At 38.9% G+C, this 18,235-nt stretch overlaps 1 long non-coding RNA gene across 1 annotated transcript in view; it reads left to right on the top strand.

The window, feature by feature from the left end:
- LOC135313290 (uncharacterized) overlaps positions 1-18,235 on the top strand; it is a 163,489-nt gene that overhangs the window by 21,397 nt on the left and 123,857 nt on the right. The window contains exon 2 of the long non-coding RNA XR_010372909.1: positions 16,486-16,630. This is a non-coding gene — a long non-coding RNA (uncharacterized LOC135313290). The remainder of the gene's footprint in view (positions 1-16,485; positions 16,631-18,235) is intronic.

The raw sequence follows: 18,235 nt of genomic DNA, 5'->3' as shown, positions 1-18,235 counted from the left end.
CTTTCTGTTTTTCTTCATCCCTTCTAACATAAACTTTTTGGGCTTCTCTAAGTAACTCCTCTAATCCTCTTTCTTGCCAGTCTTCCAGCTTTTCTAATTTCCTTCTTATATCCCCCCAAGATTTGGCTACGAATTGTGTTCTAAGGATTGCGGTCCCAGCCACTGTATTCGGATCAATTCCAGAATACATTTGTAAGCTTTTCCTCAACCTCTCCAACCATTCTGTTGGAGATTCTTCTTTTCCTTGTTGTTCATTAAATGCTTTATTAATGTTTTGCCCTCGGGGAACCGCTTCCCTTATTCCCTGTATGATTAACGTTCTCAAATCCCTCATATTCTGTCTTCCTTGAGGTTGTTGATGATCCCAGTGGGGATCCACATTTGGCCATTTCTGATCTCCCGGGAGCCCTGCCTGATTCTGTCTTTCCCAAATCCTTATTCCAACTTGCCTAATCATTCCCCTTTCTTCAGCAGTAAATAGGATTCCTAAAATGGACTGTATTTCTTCCCAGGTATAAGTATTGGGGCCTAGGAATTGATCTAGTTTTTCAGATACTCCGAGGGGATCATCTAATAGGGTCCCCATTTCTTTCTTAAAGTTTCTTACATCTGTGGTATTTAATGGGACTGCCACAAACCCGATGCCTCCCTGATTGCCTCCGAGGGGTACTTCTCGTAAGGGATATAGACAAGCCCCCTCAGATACGGCAGTCCTACTTCTCGTACATGCAGCCGATGGTTTATCTAATTCCGGTGCTGTTGGTGGGGGGGGGCAGGGATAACAGTGGGACTGGTGGAGATACTACGGCCACTGGAGGGGAAGCCGCTGCCAGAGGTGAATTATTAGGATATGGGGGCGGCAGGTTATCCAGTGGTTCCCATTTATCATCTTTTTCCCTTCCTTTTTCATTTTTATCTCCTTCTTCTTCCTCAAAGTTTTCATCTCTTTTCTTTAATGTAAGTATTGAGGCTGGAAAAGGACGTGAAGTCCTGATCCATAATTCTGCATATTCACTTTCCTCCTGACTAAAAGGTTCCTTTGAATTAACATATATATTCAAGGCCTGGCAAATCCAGTCTTCAAAAGATCCAAAAACAGGCCAAAAGACAAGTGGTCTTAAAGGTTTCTTCGGCCATTCAACCATACAATATTGAACCAATTTTAATTTACTTTTTCCTTTTCTGGGGCCCCTTTCATTCCAATTTCTAATCATTATTCCCAATGGACTTTCTGATGGTATGTCTGGTAATTTGCTCCCTTTCTTCTGGTCCTGGGTCCTCGAATTTGTCTGACCCATCTAGGAATTTTACTGTGGCAATTCCTACAGCCCTTGGTTACCGGTAAGAGTGTCTTGCAGGGGGTTTAGGACCTATCACCCACCCACGAATCCTATAGGAATCGCTTCGGTCCTTCACCGGCCAAGTCCCTCGCGGGAGATTGGAACCGCGGTTAGAAGACCTCCACAATCACTTCAGAACTAGGTTCTGTCTCAGTCACACTCTTACACACACAGGCAACCGAATCCCACCCAACCAAACGGTATACAACCTAAATCCTTACGACTCCGTCGTCTTCGTTTGGATCTTCGCGCGCAGAATTACGGGCAAAACAAACTGCTGCAGCCGGCAAGGGAGCTTATAAAAATTAAATTCCTTGCTTGTCCCTGTTCGGGTTCAGGATGGCGTTAGCCCTGACCCAACCTGACCAGGAGCCACCGAATGGTGGGGCGCCCCTCCTAGATCAAGTCAGAATTCAGGAACCAAGACCATCCCGGACGAGCCCCCAATTGTTATGATTAATTTAGCCTTCAAAGAAATTTCAATCAAAGTATACAATTTATTGAATAGAGACAAGCAAGCAGCGCTGGATGCACGGGGGATCCTTCCGCCTAACGTGCATACCGTCATACGATACTACAGGGTTTATATTCAGTTACTTAATTAATAACAATTAGTAAAAACACGCCTAAGTTTACACTCTTTGGTCAGTGATAAGCATTCCACTTGCCGTTGGTCAGCCGTATTTAAATTAGCCACGCTTGCCATGTAGATGAGCACGCATGCTCTTTACAGGTGTGGGGGGGCAAGTCTTTTTGGTCCTGAATTGGGTCGGTGGTCGCAATCTCCCCCTGCCGGAATTACCTTTCCCCCAGTTTTCATGCTTCAGCGCCTCCTGAGCCAAGAAGTTCCCTGTTATCACTGCTGGCTGATTTGTGGCCTTCCCTTATCTTCTTTCTCTCCTTTGTAGCAAGATGTTTCCACTGTTAGTCCTTGAAGTTACTGAGTTGTATCCTTTTAGGAGGCCTCTTGACAGTGAAGCATTCATTGCTAATGCCGTCTTGTCTGGCCTAAGCATTATTTATTATCTTGTTAAAATTCTCAGATGTTAGTTTCTACTCCTAACTAAAATTCTTTCTTAACAATTAACTACACAAATTGTCAATCAACATCCCAACCATTAAGACAGTTAACAATTCAATTGAACACTGAACGGCCTCTCCGTTACACAAGCACAAACAGAACGGTCAAATGCTAGAGGGTCACACTTCACCGTGTGACTCTAGCATTGTTCCATATTGACACGAATCAGACGAACACATTTTACATTAGTGTCAGGGAACCTGGGGACTCCAAGTGCGTAATAACGCTTGTACAATTTAGGAGAGGTCCGACAGAAGCTTTATTGGCTATAATCATAGCAAGAAAATGCTCCCTGCCCTCCCCGTAGCCCAGCTCCCCTGTTCCCTACCAAGGGAGTGCAGGCACCTCACCCATCTACTGTTTCAGGAAAAAAAGGTGCTAAACCCCAGTCATTTCGATGAACAAAGCCAGGTATCCATCCCTGGGAGGGATGGACTTGCTAAGTCCCTTGCTAACAGCCACAATTCAAAGAAGGAATCAAACAGAAGATAACGTGACAAGATGGAGCCAGGGCGCTCTGTGGAGCCTATGGGAGTGGTACACCCAGTGTTATCTGAGATCAGAAGTGGGGAGTTGGAAACAATCAGAGACTGTTAGCTTTTAGTCAAAAGGAAAGTTCTTTTAGTAGATAAAACTTCCTAGCTAGACATCTCAATCTTAAATATTATTTCTACCACCACATTACTTAAAGCAAAATTTGAGACTACCTATGAGTGAAAATACTGTTTACCCTTGGAGATCTTGCCAACATAGAATACAATTTCCATCCATAACTGGGGAATTCTCTTCTAATATTAGAATACATAGGTTTTGTGTAGTGCTTTTGGCAAAATGACATAAAACTCTTTGTTTGTGTTTCTTTATCTGTAATGTAGGACAGCAGAGAAATCTGCTTTATTAAATTTCTCGGTTTTCTCAGATGGGGAGCACCTCAAAATGCAAAGAACAGTAGGATTACATGAGAGTAGAAAGTGAGAAGCTTGTTCAGACTTGTTTTTTTTCCTTCTTCCATTCTAGTTTGAACTTGTGTATACCTGATCCATATTTAAATTTCAGTAGGTAGAAAATCTGAGTCCCCAGCTGGAAGCCTGAGATTTGTAGTGAATCTATTTTTGCTTTCACTGCACAGTTATCTTAGAACACATAGGCTAGCTTAGGTCACACCTCAGTAGCCCAGCAAGTATTTGACATGATCTTCATATTAGAAGCTCTGGTGGCCTTAGCATGCTGTTGATGCAAGAAGTATCGTCTCTCCTAAGGTACTGGAGCTTTAAAATGCAGAGGTTTGCAGAAGTTACCACTTAATACTAGTAAGTGTAGCATCTCAGTCAACGTGAGACATTGCATCGCGTGATAGAGCACACGTTTTTTTCACAAAGTGTAAAAGTGAAAGCCTGTTTTCCTTGAGCCTTGTACTGCAGTAATTCCAGCTCTTCCTTTATTCCCTTCAAAGATGTAACTCTGTAATGCTTCCAGTTGCCCAATTATCCTTTTTCAGCCAGTAGTCTCAGCTGTCTGTGTGTCCCTTAATTAAGAGTAACTCTTTTGCCTGGTTAACAAATACATGCGTTCATGTTGGCCACTCAGAAGACACAGCTAACTTTTGATGGCACCCTTGCCTTTTCATGTTGGAAACATTTAATGTGGGTATTTTCCCTATATCAGTTTTTCAGACTCCTACTGATTTTTCACAGAGCTTGTAGAAACTTCATCTTCTTGATATCTCTATCCTTCTCTCAGACTGGGTTAAAATTGGCCAATAAATCATAGCTTACTAAGGAAAATAAGCACAGAATGCAATTCCAAAAAAGTTTTGGGAAAATGGCTTTAAAATTGTAACAAGTATCAATCCTGCAGGTCTGTTTTAGAAGTGGTGGCAGAAAATCCAGAGGAGAAGTATCATAATTACAGTTTACCATTGGAAGTTGATTGATGAAAAAATTTTGCAGGTCTACAGCTAAAAGTCTAAGTCAAAGATGAGACCTGAAACTGTGAGAACATGTGTGATTAATAAATGGAGTGTGCACAAAAGCATAGCAGATAAATACCCAGTTTTCCTGGTAGTGGGTTGGTTGTTGTGCTGGTTTTGGCTGGGATAGAGTTAACTTCCTTCACAGTATGGGGCGATGTTTTGGATTTGTGCTGGAAACAGTGTTGATAACCCAGGGATGTTTTAGTTCCTGCTGAGCAGGGCTTAGAGAGCTAAGGCCTTTCCTGCCCCTCACCCCACCCCAGCAGCAAGCAGGTGGCGGGGGGGGGGGGGGGGGGGGGGGGGGCACAAGGGGTTGGGAGGGGAGATGGCCGGGACAGCTGACCCCAACTGACCCAAGGGATGTCCCACACCATATGACACCATGCTCAGCATATAAAGCTGGGGAAAGGAGGAAGGGAGAACGTTTGGAGTGATGGAGTTTGTCTTCCCAAGTAACCGTTACACGTGATAGAGCCCTGTTTTCCTGGGGATGGCTGAACCCCTGCCTGCCCGTGGGAAGGAGTGAATGAATTCCTTGTTTTGCTTTGCTTGTGTGCGTGGCTTTTGCTTTACCTGTTAAACTGCCTTTATCTCAACCCAGGAGTTTTCTCACTTTTACCTTTCTGATTCTCTCGCCCACCACACCAGAGGGGAGTGAACGAGCAGCTGTGTGGGGCTTAGTTGCCGGCTGGGGTTAGACCATAACAGTTGTGCTTGAGAAGTGGTCTGTCTTTGAAACAAAATATATATCATTTGTGTGATCTTAAATAAAAAATGTTTGATCAGTTACTTAAATCATGAAGGCTGAAGCAGTGTATTGAAAACCAAAAAAGGGTGTCTGATCTGCCTCCCCTTTCTGTGGGGCTTGTCCCAGTCACAACTGAGTGAAGCAGCAGAAGAGGCAAGAGGCTCAAGCATAAAAACACGCATATCCCATTATATCATAGAATAGGATCCCTTAATATATTATGAAGATTAGAAGTTATGATAAAAGCAGAAAGGAAGGAAATGAGAGAGAGAAGGAAACTTCTGACATTTTAAAGAGAGCTTGAGAGGGTACTTAAGCAACGTGGGCCTGGGGAAGCCTAGCAGTGCAGTTAAGATGGAGAGGTAGGATAGAAGAGATGTGCAGGAGGAAGGTACCTGTGCACTGAGTAGGTAAAACTTGGGGAAATATTCTTCCCTTCTTCAAAAATGGTATTCCTTTATCCATGTCAGTTTTAACTGATAAGTACAACAAAAATGACTAGCTAAAATACTGTTTATTGCCCTGTCATTCTATAGGTTGTTGGCCTAAATATCTTATGCACATGCCACAGACATAAAACTGTTTAGTTGATTTTTCTTTGGTGAAACTCCGAAGTATTAATGAAATTTTAATTTGTTTTGGCAAGTTGTGCATTTAGAAAATTATTTTTACTGGGGTGTAATGGATTAAATTTACATAACCACTGGAAAATAGTGATAAATGGCATGCTATTTTTCTAATATTTTATCTCCTTAAGTCTTCTATATCTTGATTAACTTCTATTCTTTTTCCATGGGAAAAATATCTATTTTTTACCACTTGCACTTCCAGGTTTTCTTTTCTTCTTCTGCCAGAATAATTGCCACTTGTAACTCCTAAGTTTTCCTGAACTGTAGGGATTTATACCTTTATGCCCAAACAGTCTTAAAACCACCATTGTCAGGCAATCTGAAGCATATTTTTGGGTGATTGTATGGTTGTCCTCTGTTTACAGTAATTTACACTTGAATGACCTATCGATCTGTTTCGGTGGGATCTGGAGTACCCTGTTAGGTGTAACAATGTATCTAAAATAATAGCTTCATGCCATATTATGTGCCAGAAATTCTATGTGATGAAAAAATCTGTATCATGGGATACAGCAGGCCTGTGAACTACTTAAGAGCTCCCCAGATATTTTGGTTCTGAGCATCTAATTCATGATTTTTTTACAATGACAAGAACAGAGCCAATGATACTGGATGTGCTTCGCATGCCTGCTAAACACACTTCACAGCACTACCTTGATTTATGTACTATTTCCCCTTTTTTAATTCAGAGCTAATTAAAGTCTTCTGACTGCTTTAAAGATACAAACTGCACTTCCCCCCCGCCCCCAATGGTACTGAGACACTTGGAAAGAAGAAAAGGAAAACCTACACTTATTTATTGCCCACACAAACTGCCTACCTTATCAGATATGTGAACTTTTACATTCTATATTCTCCAGCTTCTGCCACTGGTAAAGTCAGCACAGACCCACATATTGCTTTAAAGGCAGTTTCTCTCACCTTTTTAACTGCTACTTGTGTCCCAGGAGAAGATAGCAACTATGTGAAAAGGAATGATATAGAGAAGAATATTCTTCTGCTTCTGATCTGAATGTTCCTCATGTGTGTATTACACATAAAATACGAAAGTGTGTACTGTGAAGTATGTATGGTGCATTGCACTTCCACAATGGATTGCCTGGCTATTTTGTCATTTGGTCCAATTCAGTAAACAAGACACTTGTTCATTGGCTTTTTTATTTCTTAGCTAACATGGAAGCCAGAGGGATTGCTCTTCCTCCTGCCCCTCCACTCTGAGTACCTTACTGGTGTGAGGATTGGGACTTGGAAGAATGCCCGCTAGGCATTGGCTGTGCTTAGAAGAGGAAATATTACCGGTGACAAGTGAAGAGTTATTCTGATATAGGCAAAATAGTTCAGTGTCCTTTCCAATACATTGTATAATCTGTTTTTATACCACCTCTGCCAAGTCTGAGAGAAAAATATTTTCTTACAGTAGAGCTTTAGTGAACCGGTCATTAGAGATATTATTGGACAAACACTTTCAGTTTATCGTGAAAATTTCATTAGCTCCTCCCCAGCTGCTAACTGCAAATCTTGAATTAAACAAAGGATCCAAATCTCCTAAAGATTTCTAAATTTATTATCTAGAAATGTAAATCTTAACTACAGTTATTCCAAATTTTTGATCTATGAGTAGTGTAGGTTAGGAAGAACAGTTTTCGGAATAAAGAAAAGGACTATGTTAAAAATTAAAAATAAGGGGTTTTCTTCTTAGCTCTTTTTTCTTAGTTTTTAGTTACATAAGCTCAGATATTTAAAATGTTTCTTTAATAGAGAAGCAAAACTAAAGCTAACGTGTCAATTTAAATATTTGATATGAGCTGTCACTTGCTTTGGAGTAGTAATTCCTCCTGAATAAAAGCTTATTTATTGCAGGTGGAAATGCCTCATGTTGGTAAACAATATATTAAGGTGGATTAATAGTGGTATTAATATTACGGTGGAATAGGAAAAAGGCAGTTTTCAGAAGGGGACTTGAATTTTAAGGTAATGTTTATAAGGCAGCATATAGTAAAGGAAATCTTAAGTCTTTTCAGGCCATTTTGCTGTACTGACCAGCTGTGTTTCTTCCGGATTTATGGGAGCTAGTTGTTTTTGTGGTTACGTTTGAATAAAGTGACCGTGCTCAAAAAATGAAATACTGAGATTACTTAGGATGACTCTGTTCCCAGGCAACGGGATTTTGGTGTCAAAGTGTTAAAGATATCTAGGCTACCATCTTTTAAGAGACTCCAGAATTAATCATTATATCCATTTTGCCTTTAATGTTCTTCTTGATTTTTTTGTTCTTTTTAAGGCAGATGTACCCATCAGATGCTATAATTTCTGTTTGTACTGAACAACTTGTATGTTTTGTTAATATCAAGTGGTGTGAAGACAGTGTAATCTGTAAGAGTTTGTAGATTTTGAGATTATTTGAAGAGGCAAACTAAACACCTCTGTCTTGTCAAACCTGTAAGTCACTGGGCTGTGCAGAGGTTCTCTTAAAGAAGATCTGAAGAATGTAAGAGTGGCTTTTATGACGATCAAGTAGTGATGTTTTGTCACAACTATATGTCTTACAGCAGCTTTTCTTTATCACTCCAAAGCTCAAATCCTCACAGGGATTTTTATATGTATATAAATACACTACTCATTCAGGATGGGGAATCAGGGACTCCCTGGTGTCGTAGTATGGCAGTTCTGGTCACTGGAGCTTGTTTCACTTCCCAGACCAGCCCTTACAGCCAAACGGGGAGCTACAGGAGCACTATTTTCTGTTGTTCGTTGTATATACTCAGTATACAAAGGTTCTGGTTTCTGTGAAAGTCAGTTCTGAACTTGGTTTCATGAGTCACTGCATTCAGGAACTTATAAAGTTAGCCATTTGCTTTAGCTCAGCCTTGGTTAACATAAAATAAAAGTGCCTTTGGTGTTTTTCCTTTTAAAAGATTGCAGACTAAACACAGTTGAAAAAACTTTATACAGGTACAGACAGAAGACAATGAAAAACAAAACTGTATTTAGAAAATATTTAGATTAGCGTTGCTTTTTCTCCTCACTTTCTATGCATACAGCTGATGAGTCGACGGACGTTTTATAGATGTTTTGTAGGCTGATGATCTGAATTTTTTTTTTTTTTTTTTTCAACATGGTGATGTTAGCTCTCCTTCATGGAAACGAGTTGCAGTCTGGGGGATCCACACTTTCTGATGTGTAACTTGCATGGCTTTCATTTAAGGGGATTTACTTCCTTCTCTTTTACGAATGCCTTAGTCTTTAATATAATGAGGAATCAGTTTCAACTGTTCTTTGCACTTTAGCAGTAGAAGCATTAATATCCATTGGACATTGGTAGATGCAGCTGTCATCTATCCAAGTAGGTTAACAACTAGGCAAGCCAGAAATGTAATGTGAAGGCAATATGACACAAAATGTTATTTTTAATTGGCCTGGATAATGTTCGATAGGAGAGTAAAACCTTTCTGTGTATTTCTGACATTTGTATTATATATAAAAGATGGACGTTGCCAGTCACACTTCATACAGGCCTATAAATGGGATTAAGACAGGCACTCTATTACTGGCTGTCTTTTGAGACATAATATGATGGTTGGTAACTAGTCATTTTGGGGTGATACTGGGGCTGAGGTTCTGACTGACTTCTCAAGTGATACGATACTACATTTACAGAAATGATTCAATTTTAAAACCGCTTTCAACTATCAGTTCATTAAGTGATAAAAAGAATGTTGCTGCTGACATGCTTCGGCTTAAAATTTGAAACTCTTGCTGTTCTTTGATTGCGTAAAATGCTAATGTGTTGAATGTAAATGCTTACAAGTATTTTCCATATAAATGTAACCTATGATATAATTGCCAGTATGATTTTTATGTAAATGGTGGCATATGATATTGAGAAGTATAGGTCATTCAGGCAATAACAGTTTTTAAAATCAGAAAACGTTTCGCTAACATAAGTCCCTAATTCGTGTGATCTTGGACATATTAATTCATTGACCAGCAATACTTAGCACTAATCAGAAGGAAAAAAAAAACACCCAAAACTCTTGAAAAATAAGTGAAAGAAAATCTAATGCTTCTTGTTGTTGTTGCTGCATATACATTAAAGAGTTTGAGGCAGAAAACCACAAAACTCAGAACTGCTACCTTACTGCATGTTCTATTTATCCATGCTATAGAAAATAGCATCAGCAGGCCAAAATTTAATTTAATTTAAAAGTTAATTTTAAATGCCCCTTTGCACTTTGTCCGAGTTCTCTGTAACTCGGATAAGATAAACAGAAGTTAAATAATTGCTAAACCAGCAGTGAGTCCTATCTGAGAAAAGAGTGGCTTTCTAGGAAGCGGCCCCTGTTGAAAACTTTCCTTAGAGGGAGACAGATTTCTGGGAGAAAACAGTAACTAAAACTACAGTTACAAAAAAGAAAGTACTAGTTAAAATATAAAAAGCTATTTTGAACTGTACAATTAATTAAGAATTAAATACTATCAGTATAAGCATATATAAACAAATAGTTCAGTGTAATAGAATAAATAATGAATAGTTCAAGGCCTCCTTCCCATCTGGCTTTTTCTTGGAACACACCTTTTCTTGCATTTTGTTTATGTACAAGTCCATTAGTTTTATCATTCAGGTGGCAGCAACATCTGCTCCTGTGTGCAAGTAGGAGGCTCCTGTGTGGCCTTATGTCTGTCTTCAGAGAGGGATGGAACTTCCTTTGTACTCAGCAGTGAATGTCAGTACTTAAAAAACAAAAATGACATTAAGTTCTGTGATAAACACTGTAATTGACTTAACTTTGTGTTGCTAGGTATTGAAAAATCTATGTGAAATATATTTCACGAATTCAATATGTGACTGTGTTGTAGGTGAGATTTCTGAAATTCAGGCTTGCAGCGGTAGAACAGCTGACCATCTATTCTGATGAGAAGTGAATGTCCACAATGTAATATCCACCTCTCTGAGTAGGGACTGATAAAAGTTTGAAAATTAATGGTAGGATGAAGACTTAAACTTTTCCAGAGAAAAATAAAAATATTTTAATTCTTGATGGTCTTTAATTAGAACTCTGAAATAATTAATTTATGCAGTACATGTCTAACTAAATACTAAGAAAACAAATATTCTTCAAGCCATCACTGTAATTTGCTGTATTTCTCATATTTGTTATATAGTCAGTGACTTAGAAACCTGCTTTAATTTCTTTCTGAAGGCTTTGAAGTCTCATTAGTTAGTTGCTTAAGGTAACTGTAGATGTTTAAAACTGCATGCTAGCAAATATGTAAGTGGGAGTGTAAGTTTTTTTTCATTATGAACATGTTGAAGTGAAGGTCCAGTCAAATTATTACCTGCTTTCAAATTACAGTTGATAGATAGTGTGCTTCTACATTGATTAGCTAGTGTAAAATATCCTATAGAACTCATGAGGAGAAAATGTAAGTGGATATTTCTTCAGTTAAAAGTGCTATAGAAACTGAAGATCTCTGGGCAATGGAATTCTCCAAGGGGGCTATAAACACATGTATTGAGTTAATTAATGAGCTTTCAAATGAGTAAATTATTCTTCCTACATGTAAAGACATACCAGTATAAATAGAAACAAAGCGGAAAATATGGAATTTGGGGTGGGAGGAGAGAGGAAGGTGTATTTGTTGTTCCTCAACAGATAAATATAGAAAAGACCTTTCAAAAACATGAACTTAGGCAACAGTATTTATCAATAAGTTTGAGGCGAGGATACAATAGCTTTTTTTCTACATTTGCAATGCGATTTAGAAAGAAGTCTTGAAATTGATTTAAATTACAGAAGCAGAGACTTGAGACACTCAACTCAGCCCTGCAGTGAGACCAGAAGGAAAAAGCTAATCTTTACATTCTAAACTCACTTTTCTCCAAGCTGGCATCTTGGTCACTAAAAGGCTTTTATCATGTCTTCATGATTAATGCACAGAATCAGTACCAGGAGCAAGCTGATACCTCTCATGTCTATTCCTACATGTTTGGAAATCTTTTCCATTAACCTTAACTGGTTTTTCATATTCATGTACTACTTAATTTTGCCCAAATTTTTGTATTGCTTTAATAGCTTACCTTTTAAATTTTTGGTAATTGTAATTAAAACTTAAGTCTAGAAATAACTTTATATTGCGTGCAACACACAGACACACTCTGATACCTGTCTTATACATACTAGGTACCCACTTGTGTAATTTTTTGCAGGAAAGTTGAATATATTTCACATGTTGAGCATGATCTTGCTTTACTTTCAGCAGGAGAAATAGATAAATATTGGATTAAAAGTATTGGTAGTTAAGTGGTCACAAACAAATATGAAGATCTTGAGCAGAGAAAGAATAGTGGTTTTGTTTTATAGAGCGGGTTTTAAGAAGTCCAACAGACTGAACTCATGTATGTGTTTAAATCTTACTTGATGCTGCAGTCATGCTTCCAAACTTGAATTACTCCACTGTTACAAAGTCAAATAGATGAACTCTGTATGTTGATAGTCAAGTGGCTTGAGGATTTTGAAGGATATGATGTTGCTCAGATGACCTTAGTGTGTAATGTCCCAAGAAACAAGAGTAGCTTAATGGTATTATTCTTGCCATCTTTAGCTGAATGCCAGTGTTCAAGAAGTATCAAAAATGTCTTTCTCTTGTAGACTGTGAGCTTTCATATTAGAAGCTTCATACTCTTTCCTTTTTGGTTTTCCTCATATAAAATTGGTTGGTTAGGGAAGAGCAGGGAAGCACACTCCTCTCTCTTTTGTCTGAGCAGGTAGATGATTTGAATCCTTAGAGTATTTTCTTGACTACCATTCTCCAGATCTCCCAGGAAGAAGTAAAATTTTTTTGGGTTTTAAGTTGTTGCTAGCAAAAGATCTCATAATACTTGAATTAGAGAGGATTAAAGCCTAGCAGCAGGAGGTCACAGTGAAAGACAAGGACAGTTAGAGAGGAGGAGAGGTTGGGCAGTTTCCACTCTGTCCTGCAGTCATGAGGTCCCAGAAACCCTTCGTTGTGTTTTACCTCCTCCCACATCATCCCGAGGTCTCTGCCTTTACCTTCTCCACTTCATAGCCACTGGTAACTTGGGCCTTCTGCAAGGAGGAACAGGGCAGAAAGTGCTTTGGGGGAGAAGTGAGAGCCAAATAGAATGAGATACTAATTAATGCTTGTGATCTAGTGTGTGAGTAAAACACCAACCAGGTAAATGTTGGGTCCTTGCACAGTAAAAAATCAATTTCTAATAAATTTATCCTTTTTATAGTGATACTTGTTTTGGGGCATGCTATCTAATGATCTGCAGGTTGCTTGCATATTATTTTAAAAATAGTTTTTTGCACTGTAGATTGTATTTATTTATTTATGTATTCTCGAGTGCCCCAATTTTAATATGAAGTTTCTGCAGTTGTTAAGACTTTAACCTTAAGTCTTAGCTCCTAAAGTGATACGTAGAGAATGCTTCCACAAAAACAGCAGCAAATTTAATTGGATAGCCCTGACAAACATGATATGACTCAGATATTGCTGCTTTCCCCCATGTGCTTTATGAGGTGATGCAAAGGTATTTCCAAGTTCTGTGAAGGAAGTCTAAAGGATTGATGACAGTAGTAGCTTTATTTGAGCAGAGTGGTCAGTGAACAACGAGGTGTATTGTTTGTTTAAGCAATGAACTATCAATAACCTAACTTAAAATAATTGAATAATTGCCTGAACTTCCATAATTGTTCAGTATCTTTTTTTTTTATTAGTAAATAATCACTGGCAGTTTTGCTTTTTCCGCACTGTCCAGCATTCAACAGCAGTTTCAGGTATGAAACTTGTGGTTGGTGAACTCAAGAGATGTGAATATTAACCAAAAAAGCCAACATATACTGCTACTTTGACTCTGATACAGCTCATGTATTTTAGAATTGTATGAGAAGTCTGGTAATAGGATGAATGGCTAAATTCACATTTCCAGAATTGAAGTATTCCTTGTGGACTAAGAAAATGGTTTAATTTCTCCTCATTTCAAACAGTGTAATTAGCATCCCTCTTGCTCTTTTGAGAGCAGCCTTTATAACAGAGCTGAATAATTCTTTTGAACTTTAAACTTACAGCTGTGACTTATCAGTTCCAAGCCAGCCTCACCTTCTGCTTTCCAACACTCACGAATAGCTTTCTTAAAAATAAGTAGTGCAAGTGGAATTTAAACCAGTCTGCCTGTACCGATCTCCAAACTAGTCAAGTGCTGGGAGATGGGTCAATTTGACCATCTACATCAGATGCAAAAGCACAGTGAACCAAGGAGAACCTGGCGTGCATTTTGATGAAATGACAGCCCCAGACAGTCTTGCTCTGTCCCTGAGAAGCTTCGGGTAAACATTGAACAAGAAAGGCAACAGAGTGGAATGATGAAAAACCTGCTCTCAAGAGCCCTCTGGGCAGATGAGCAATTGTCCAACATCACCCTCTGAGACCTCCCGGAGAGGAGAGACCAGAGTCACTACACTGATTTGTGGTCATCCTTGCCAGCGTCTGCAGATGAGTCAACAAAACTTAATGGTTCATGTTAACAAAGGTTGCTGACAAATCTACAATAATCAGCACAGAAACTTGACCTCTGTATTTTGCCAAGAGGAGATCATAGACCAATTAAGCCAATGTAGTCTTTGTACCTTACCTAGGCTGAAAGCCAGATTGAAAAGGGTTGTGGAAGTCAGAGATGCCAGATGGCATAACAGCTGTTTAACATAAACTTCTCATTCACCTTGTTCACTACAGGCAGTTTAGACAGGGGATAACAATTGATAAAATTACCAATACTAAGCTGACATCTCAAATGCAGGTGTGTAGCTGATTATTAGAAGAATGCTGGCATTTAGCTTTTCAGGTACTGATGAGAAAAGTAGAGTCGATAACTCTTCTGGTTATTTGATTTTGTATCTGAAGAATGATTTAATCCTGCCTCATTTTACCGTGCCTATCATCAGGATACAGTTAAAATGTCCAGAATTCTTGGAATTGATCCATATATTTCTTAGCACTACAAATGCCTGTTTAAATTTTTTTTTAATTTCCTGTTGACACTGTAATCTTGAATTAGAAATCTGCAGCTTCCTTTAGGACTTGGGTGATTTTATTAATCTGAAGATCTGCTGGATACTGCTCTAACTTTTGCAGTTCAGCTGGATAAAACAAATCGTTCTCTGCCAAGGTGGAAAACAAGCTGATGCATCATATCAATGACATGTTACTGTTTTGGCAAATTAATTCATAAAATTATCAATAAATTATGGGTAAAATTTTGTTTGAGATTTTTTAAATGTTTATCCATCACCAGTTTTCAAACACAGAGATGCTTACATTTGAAGAAAGAGTCTCATTTATTCTTCTGTTATTGTGGAAAGTGAACTTCTTACAAATAGATTCTGATGTAAGAGTATTTATTCTGATGGTCACCATCATAAATACTGAAGAATTAGGTGAGGTTAAGATGTCTAGGTTTAATTCAGCCTACTGCAGTCTAAGGTGTTCTGGTCTGGAAATGTCTATGTGTAGTTGGTAAATAAAGCTGTATTGCTGCACATGCTCCAAAAACTTATAGCTCTAGCTGATAGATGCTTAAGGTCATGTAAGAAATAGGCACTTAAACTGTAATTTCTAAAGTTTAAACCTCTTTAAATCTGCTGAAAGAGCAAATCCATTAGGCCTTGTGATCCTCAAGCCAAAACGAACACTGACAAATAGCACTGAGCTCAACCTGAAACGTAGTGAGGGGAGAGGTTTTTCCCAGCTCTTATAAAACAGCCTGTTGCTCAGAAAACTTGCCCAAGAAGTAGAAGCCTGGGCTATGGAATTTCCTCAATGTGAGGTGTTGCTGTATGCTTCTATGGGAGAACTTATCTTGGGCCGCATATCTCCGGGACACAGGGCTCTACCCACCCTGGGGACAGTGATGCACAGACATCAATATGATGGATACAAAATGTCCATTTATTTAACTGCGTCACACGCTTATATAGCTCTTGCACTTCCTGTTCCTGCCACTCCTATGGGGAGGAGTCTATCTTTCCGTCACATCCCGTGAACTTCTGGTCGCCGATCTCTGTCTATTCCCCTACATGAGGGAGAAGGGACATGCCACATCACTTAGATACGAAGGTGTCTTAACTTCACAGCCTACAGGGCTACAGATTGGACCATCCTCCCTGCTTCTTGTGACAGGCTGCTGTGTAGAAAGGAATGCAAACTGGGGTTTGAGGAGTAAGAATAAACTGGAGGAAGCCTGGTCCTGTAAACATTGGCTCATTGAAGGCAGTCATGGCTTCAGGGATTACTTGTGAATTTTACAGTTAAATGAATACCTAAAATGCGCAAGTAGCATTACCAGTGTGGACCTGAAGGCAGAAGGTGGCTCTAATCCAGTCTGAAACCAGACTGATGGCCTACTAAGGTGTTAACTTACTGAATAATAAAGGCCTATGAAGTTCTTTTGAATTAAGTTTGGTTTCCTCACAGTTACGTTACTGTGCTGAGAGGCTATCTTTTGGGAAACGTCAGATGTAATCTAAAGGTTTCCAGTGACCAGCATGCATAGAAATAGAGACACTGTCAGATGGTCTGCGCACACTTCACTATTCTTGTGAGCCAGGCTCCAGTGATACTTAGATACAGTTTTCAGTAAAGAAAGCTCTACCAACTCAACCAGATTTTAAAAATGGTATTCTGCTTGTTTCTAGGCATGAACTTACAGAAATCATCATCATCAAAAAGCAATGAGATTCCTAGATGGGAAAGTGAAGGAGAGGAAGCCTGAAAGACATTTGCTTTCCTGTCCAGAGTGTTATAGAAAGGCAGGGGAAAAGTTGCAACTTGCACTCACTAGTAAGTGGATTTTTTTTTTTCCTCCTTTAGACTTCCTTCTAGACTGTAGGTTAAACTGGAACAATTTGAAGAACTACAGGTATGCTCATCCTTTTCTCCGGTTATCAGTGGCATCCTTGCAATAATCACAATGAAAAGAATGATTCACCCTGATGATGCAGAAAGCTTTAATACGCTCCTTTTCCTTTACTTTCCCATGGAGCTAACAGGTATCAGAAAGGGGCAGGAGATGAGAGCTCTTGCACATGTGCATTTATGTTTTCAGCATTGCCTGTGTGTTCAAAAGAAGAATCACTGTGGGACTCTTTTTTTTTTTTTTATGTGATGATCTTTTGTTGTATCAATTGAGAAAGGAAATAATCACTTGGGAATAGCTACTTTATAAAAGTTCGAAAGAATCCCAAAAGAGAAGAAAGTCATGCTTCTCTATACGATACAGCAAATGCTGGAAAAGGTGGGTCATTCTCTCCGCAAGCCACAGGACACATGAGGCCAAATTTAACCTTTGTGTAAATACCACTTGAAGTGACTGGAATTATCAGAGGATGAAACTAGGCAATCATCAGTGGGCAAAAAATAATAACTAATAGAGTTCTTTTGAATGTGTGGCAGTTTCATGTTTGTATGCACAAAGGCTATCGAAAGCTATTGACCGGTCAGGCATTACTTACTAATGTTTTTCCCCAACCAAGCGCTGATTAGCTGATTAGGTACATGTTTCCTTTCTTTTTTTATAAAAGTAATGGCTGTAATGGCTTTCTTACAGTCTGGAGGATATTACTAGTCCCAACCTAGGCAACCAGGTCTATTCATGGAAAGGTGTAGTGCAGTGTTGATCTGTAACATGACAGAGATCTCTAGACCTGACTCTGCTGGGAAGAATAGATAATCTTACAAACCACATTTTATTGCACACATCTACTCCATAATGAAGCTTTGTTTCTCCCTAGTTGGCTCACTTCTGGCTTTTTATACAGCCTACATAAAGGCTACCACAAAATTAAGAGAAGAATTAGATAAAAGTAAATAATCAGCATACACAGATCAGAATAGAAATTCAGGGACAGGTAAGGGAGGAGAGCACAGATCTGTATCTATGGAGACGCTGTGTCCCCAGTATTACATCAAAGTGAGGCTCTGCAGCTTTTGCTATAGACCCTGCTGTTACAATAGGGTTTTCAGAGCACGTAGGAGTTGCTTAATTCATATTTTCATTGGAAGCACCAGGATTTTTATCACTGATTGCGAAGTAAACAGAGGTTGCATAACACAAAGTACAAAGTAGCGTACCAATATAATGTTGAAGAAAGCATATTTTTAAATACAGAAAGTGTTTAAAACAGAACGTATGTGTATATGTTTCTGATTGTGTTCAAAGAGTTCTTCTATGAAGCCTTTGATTAAAAGTGATTCAAACCACAAGTAAAATTGCTCAGTAATTACTTCCAGCATCTTCTCACTAGTCTTGTATGTGATCTCAGATAATGCTACACTTCACAAAGTCTTACTCCAGGGGGTCCCTGCCACCTCTCTTTGTGTTGGCAGAAAAAAGAAAGTATTTAGCAGTAAGACTCAGGAGTCTGCCTTCAGACCTGTCAGATACCT

This window comes from Phalacrocorax carbo, chromosome 4 (assembly GCF_963921805.1).
Source record: "Phalacrocorax carbo chromosome 4, bPhaCar2.1, whole genome shotgun sequence".
Taxonomy (NCBI): Eukaryota; Metazoa; Chordata; class Aves; order Suliformes; family Phalacrocoracidae; genus Phalacrocorax; species Phalacrocorax carbo.
Note: the sequence above shows the minus strand (reverse complement) of the source record. Positions and strands in the feature narration are given on the sequence as shown.